This window comes from Sinocyclocheilus grahami, unplaced genomic scaffold (genome assembly GCF_001515645.1).
Source record: "Sinocyclocheilus grahami isolate Dianchi unplaced genomic scaffold, SAMN03320097.WGS_v1.1 scaffold275.1, whole genome shotgun sequence".
Lineage (NCBI taxonomy): Eukaryota > Metazoa > Chordata > Actinopteri > Cypriniformes > Cyprinidae > Sinocyclocheilus > Sinocyclocheilus grahami.
In genome coordinates this window covers 1,124-7,504 of record NW_015505454.1, presented here as the reverse complement: position 1 = coordinate 7,504, position 6,381 = coordinate 1,124, and the positions used below count along the sequence as shown (strand labels likewise).

At 42.5% G+C, this 6,381-nt stretch overlaps 1 pseudogene; it reads left to right on the top strand.

Annotated features, from left to right (window-relative positions):
* The first annotated feature begins 7 nt into the window (after nt 1-7).
* LOC107599956 (uncharacterized) lies at nt 8-3,336 on the top strand (annotated as a pseudogene).
* The last annotated feature ends 3,045 nt before the right edge of the window (nt 3,337-6,381 follow it).

Genomic DNA, 6,381 nt, shown 5'->3' with positions numbered 1-6,381 from the left:
TACTCATTCCGGTCTCAACCTCATGGCCCTAACTGAGACTTGGATCAAACCCGAGGACACTGCCACTCCTACAGCCCTCTCCACTAATTTCACTTTTTCCCACACCCCTCGCGCGATTAGGAGGGGTGGAGGGTACTGGTCTACTTATCTCAAATGAATGGAAATTTGATCTTCTACCATCTATTACAGGCAACACTGATTTGAATCACATGCAATTACTATTACCCACCCTGTTAAAATCCACTTTGTAGTTGTTTATCGTCCCCCAGGTCAACTGGGTAACTTGAAGCTGGATGTGTTACTATCAAACTTTCCTGAGGACGGTACTCCTCTGGTACTGCTCGGTGACTTCAACATCCACCTAGAAAACCCCCAGGCTGCAGACTTCAAAACTCTGCTCGCCTCATTTGATCTCAAGCGAGTGTCTATTACGGCTACTCACAAATCTGGTAACCAACTGGACCTCATCTACACACGCTATTGCTCCACTGACAACACTTTAGTTACTCCATTACACACCTCAGACCCCTTCCTCATCACATCTAACCTCACACTAACTCCTGACATAGCACACACTCCTCCGCAGGTCACCTTTCGGCATAACCTACGCTCACTCTCTCCCTCTCGCATATCCTCTATGGTTTCTTCCTCACTTCCTTGACCCTCTCAGTTTTCAGCACTGGACACAAACAGTGTTACTGACACTCTTTGCTCCACTCTAACATCTTGCTTAGACAACTTTTGCCCCCTTTCATCCAGACCAGCACGTACTACCCCCTCTGCCCCCTGGCTCTGCTTCCAAATCCTCAGTACTCATCTTGCTGGACTGTCTGCTGCTTTTGACACAGTTAACCACCAGATCCTCCTGTCCACCCTCATAAAGATGGGCATCTCAGGAACCACACTCCAGTGGTTCAAGTCTTACCTCTCAGGTAGGTCTTTCAGGGTGTCTTGGAGGGGTGAGGTTTCTAAGTCACAACTTCTTGCTACTGGGGTTCCTCATTATCTTCTCCATCTACATGTCATCATTAGGATCTGTCATTCAGAAGCATGGCTTTTCTTATCACTGCTATGCTGATGACACTCAACCAGATGATCAGACTGTAGCTGTTTGCATTGCAGCCTGTCTGAGAGACATTTCTAGCTGGATGAAGGACCATCACCTTCAACTCAACCTTGCTAAGGCAGAACTGCTCGTAGTCTCAGCCAACCCAGCACTTCATCACAACTTCTCTATACAGCTGGGTTCGTCAACCATAATCCCTTCCAGGACAGCCAGGAACCTTGTAGTTGTGATCGATGATCAGTTAAGCTTCACAGACCATATTGCTTCAACGGCCCGGTCCTGCAGATTTGCCTTTTACAACATTAGGAAGATTAAACCCTTCCTATCAGAGCAAGCTGCACAACTCCTTGTCCAATCTCTTGTTCTCTCCAGACTGGACTATTGTACTGCTCTCTTGGCAGGCCTTCCCGCATGTACTATCAAGCCTCTGCAATGGCATTAACATAAATAATTTTAAGCTTTTCACTAATTGTTAGGGATGCAAGTTGCAACGATACAATTTTTTAAGATCCAATCTGATCCGATACCGAAAATTCTGAGTATCGGACGATAACTATATGATACCGATACCAGCACAGGTTTTTTTTAAAGTCAATGTAGAATTTCTATACCTCTGTGTTGACCTGATCATCACTCTTTTGTGTGTTAAACACAATCTACTAAATATAGACAACTTCATTTAAATAAAAATATATAATAAAAAAAATATGTAATCATAATCTATGAAACAAATACTATTATAAACTAGGTTAGTGGATAATTCAGCAGCAAATGTTATTCTAGAAAAGTCATGAGTGCACAATAATTTTATAAAATATAAACATTTAGTGAAATAGCATTATTTAGAGGGTAACAAATAAAAGTGAATAAGTATAGGATAAAATCTGTTGAAATGTTACACATTGCTCTTTGTATTTTAAAATACATTCATGAAAAACAAGTAAATATATTTATAAATATATACTATAAAATTAAAAGATCATTCTTTTCTTGTTTAGCAAAGTAATGAAGGCAGCAACATATGATAGATAGGAGAACAAGAAATCTTTCATTGCACAAAAGTATTAATACCAAAAGCTCCAATACAGAGCAGCACAATGTGTCAGGATCATGGACCTGTTTAGTTGTGTTTTGCCCCTGTCTTTGTTCCTGGTTTTCCTTATATGGTATTTTTCCTGTTCTCGTTTAGTTTAATTAGTCATTCAGTGCACCTGTGTTTGTTAATTTTCCCCTGCATTTAAGTCCGAGTCTGTGCTGTCTAAGCCTGTCGCAATAATCAATATGTTGATTTATCGCGCAATATATGTACATGAGCTTAATAATTTTTGGTGACGTAATATATCGCCCATTATATTTACTTAAAAGTAATGTCACCATGTTTTGTACATTCCACTTGCGCCTGTGTCTTTTGCAGCTTCTTTTTGTTAGAAAATGTTTATTTACTATTTATTCAAGTTTTTTAAGACATCTAATATTTTGATACTTAATTTCCATGATCTAAATATTCTTAAAAATTAAAAGTTTGTTGTCATTTGGAAGTGTGTGGCCTTCTTGCATTATTATGCTGTTTCATTATGATTCAGTGACATAAAATGGTCTTTAAAATGACGATAATATTGCTTATCGCAATTATTTCTGGGGCAATATATCGCACAACAAAAAGTTGTTATTGTGACAGGCTTAGTGCTGTCTGTCTTTGTCCGAGATTGTATGTCAACCCACGTGTTACCTGTGCTCCTGTCTGCCCCATGTATTCCCTTGGATTTTGGATTAAAAGACTATTGTGTTCGTTTACGCCTCGTTTACGTCTCCTCGTTCCTCGCTCATCTCCGTAGGTGAACATGACAGAATCTCGGACCACAATAGTTTAAATTGCGTGTTTCCACTCCGTTTTGTTTCTCGTTTTTCTCTCAGTTTTTTTGTTTTTCCGTTGTGTGCCCCAATAGATCCCCTCCTTCGCCCTGAATACATCCTTCTCCTGCTGGAGCTGGGGGGAAAATCGCTTGAGGGTCATACCAGACTGTTTCTGGCTATTGCCCATCTCACCACCTACCCGGACGACGTGCTCTGCGCGTTCTATGACACCAGCCTCAACCCCGCGTGCAGAGCGCCATCGTCTGAAGATCGCCCTCGAGCGGAATTCACCACCTTTGTGAAGTAGACACTGGCAAGAAATGGATCTCCGTTCCTTGCCTGTTCCCAGGAGGCTCTCGCCAGTGCCACTCCCGACCCAGAGCCCAGCCCACCATCTCCCCGATGCGCGGCTGAAGGTGAGCTGAGGATGGCGCAGTGAAGGTGCTAAAACGAAAAGGAGAGGGACCGCTCCTGCCTCCTCCTCCGCTGTCATCTGGCAGCCCCTCTGCTCAGCCCACCATCTATGCTGTGCGAGCTCCGCGGGATTGCCATCCTCCAGCGTCGCCGTGGCTGGAGTTTCCCTTGACTCCGCCTTCAGCCTCTAAGCCCTGGACTCCGCCTCGGCCCGTGGACCTGTCGGCTCCACCATGGCTCCTAGCTCCCTCCTCTCTGCTGTGTCCCGGCAGTCCACTAGCTCCACCGGGCTCCCTCATCCCTCCAGCTCCGCCTTGGTCTGGCGTCGACCATCCTGCGCCTCGGGACTCCACTCCTCTGGCTTCGCCTCGTCCCTCCGGCTCTGTCAGGCTTCTTCATCCCCTCGACTCCGCCTCAGTCCTCTGTCGTTCCTGCTCCACCGCGGCCTCCCGGATCCACGCCTTCGCGTCGGTCGCCGGCGCCATCAGCTCCACCTAGGTCCTCCGGATCCTCCCAGTCGCCCTGGCTCATTGGCTCTCCGTCTCCGCCTCGGGCTCCTCCACCACCTGCTCCGCTGCTGTTGGTCGGCCCCTAGGAGTCGTCGGCCATTCTTCCTCCATGGTTCCTCCCTCCATCGGCTCCACCGTGGCCCGTCATTATGGCTGTGGCCTGGGTCCAGCTGGACTCCTCCTGCTCCAAGCCTCTCCTGTCTCCTCCCTGGCTCCTCCCTCCATCGTCTAGATTAGTGTATCGGTGATGTGTAGTGTATTAAATCTGTTCGATAGTTGATTAAGTCTTTTCTTTTAACAGTTTTAAATTTCAGTTACTGTGCGCTCTTGGAAGGAGTTTCAACGTCTTGATTGTCGTAAACGAACGTGACACGCAGTTTAAACGCTGAATGGAGGATGACAGACAGCCGCAGCGGAAAGAACTTGACTTAAATATTCATCCATACCTCACATTAAACTATGAAATGGCTTCAGGACACTTGAAAAGGTAGTGCTGGTTATGGTGCTTTGTAATGTTTTTGTTCCTTTCGTGGGGCTTAACAATAACACAATAGTATACACACAATATCGGATTTGGATTGGTCTTGTCTGACCGATATCCGATCCAGCAGAAAATGCCAGTATCGGAGCCGATTCCGATACTGAGTATCAGATCAATGCATCCCTACTAATTGTCATTTTAATGTACATGCATCCCTTGTTTTGATAGTAAATACGACACGTGTTTTTACCTACTTAACCATATATCAGGGGCAAATATGTACTCAGAAGTAAATCTGGCAAAACCTCTTTGGAGATGTTCTCATTTGTAAAAATGGTATAAAAATAAAGTAAACAAAGTTTTTTTAATTGTAAAAGTGCAGAAAGTTTTTAATCAGGGTTAGGTTATAGTGTTTATAACTAGCTTCATATAAAAACAGCAAAGGTCTATGGAATGTCCCAATTTAGATGGCTAAGTAAATGTGTTTGGGTGCGTTTTGATCTACAGTGATTGGCCATTTGCAGAGGTTTGTAACTATGGCAAATAATTGTCAGAAATTAGATATATTTGCATATTTGTAGGAAGTCATTTGCGAAGCACTGCAGTTTTTATAATGAAGGTAAAAGGAATGTCACCACATATAAATAACAATTGTACCAGTCATTTTAAATTTCTTAATCAACTCATCTGCTCCAACAGAACAGAAAGTCTTCGTTCAAAGAGGCCAATTAATGGTCTTCATATCCCGCCACAGCCTTTATTAGTCTGACAAAAAAATAATGCAGAGGGAGATTGGAGCAAGAAAAGCTCAGGCCTCACAATGAAATCCTGCAGAGTTGGAGAGATTCCTCAATGCAGGACCACATAAAACCGCCTGTGCATCCCCTGGTAAGATGAGCAACGCTGTTTAGTATAAAGCAAAGCAATAACTAAATCAATTAATTTTATGTTGAAGTGACAACATAACAACATTGAGTTGACACTTAATATGACAGAACTTTCTCAAGGTTTTAAAGAGATTAAATGTGCATAGTCATGGCATTTATTAAATGATTTTTCTCTTCTTTCATTAGCTTTATACTGTAAGATGAGTGGGAATTGCTCTTGTCCAGACCTGCTAGTGTTTGTCTTCTAGTAATTTGTTCCTGTGGGGGCTCACACATCCACACGTCAGTTTTAGGATTTTCCTTTCCACGGCCAATTCAGATGAGATTTACAAAACGGTGTTGTTCTTTTTTTTTTGCCAACTCTTTGTCTTAGTCCTTTGTTGTGTTTTTGACCCCATTGAATTGCTTCTACACTCTAAAAAATGCTGGGTTAAATACAACCCAGTGCTAGGTAAAACAGGGACAAACCCATCAATTGGGTTGTTTTGACCCAGCGGTTGGGTTAAATGTTTAACCCAACCTTCTGGGTAGTAACCCATTGGATTACAGTTACATAGAAGAATGTTGCTCTTTTACAGGCACATTCAGCTGATGACTACAAGCCAAAAAAAAGTACTGACAGACATAAAGAGTCTATTTTTGATGTGTAGTGTATTAAATCTGTTTGATAGTTGATTAAGTCTTTTCTTTTAACAGTTTTAAATTTCAGTTACTGTGCGCTCTTGGAAGGAGTTTCATCGTCTTGACTGTGCTGTCATTCTTCTAAGAGTAAAGTAAGTCTTATAAAGGTTTCTGATGTTTTTTCCCCCCAGTGTTGTATCGACCAGCAGCGTGACTATTGCTGGCCTCCAGCACTCTTTAATTACGGCGAAATGTCAAGCCTGCTGATTAAGTCATACTAACTAGCGTAGGGTGAATTTGGACCTCTCTCAAAAATAAAATAAGTTAAGTATTGTATTGTATACGAGTTATTAAATTTTTTCATAAAACAGCCTGGGGCATTATTACTTAATACTGCAGATTTTCTGTTATTATTTAAAAAAGTAAAAAAAAAAAAAAAGTTCAAATAGGCCAGGTGTATTGTAGAGTAGTTATGGAGCTTTAGGCAGAGTTTCAGGGCCAGAAAGATTGATTGAAGATGTATGCATACAATTTACATACTTGACAGTG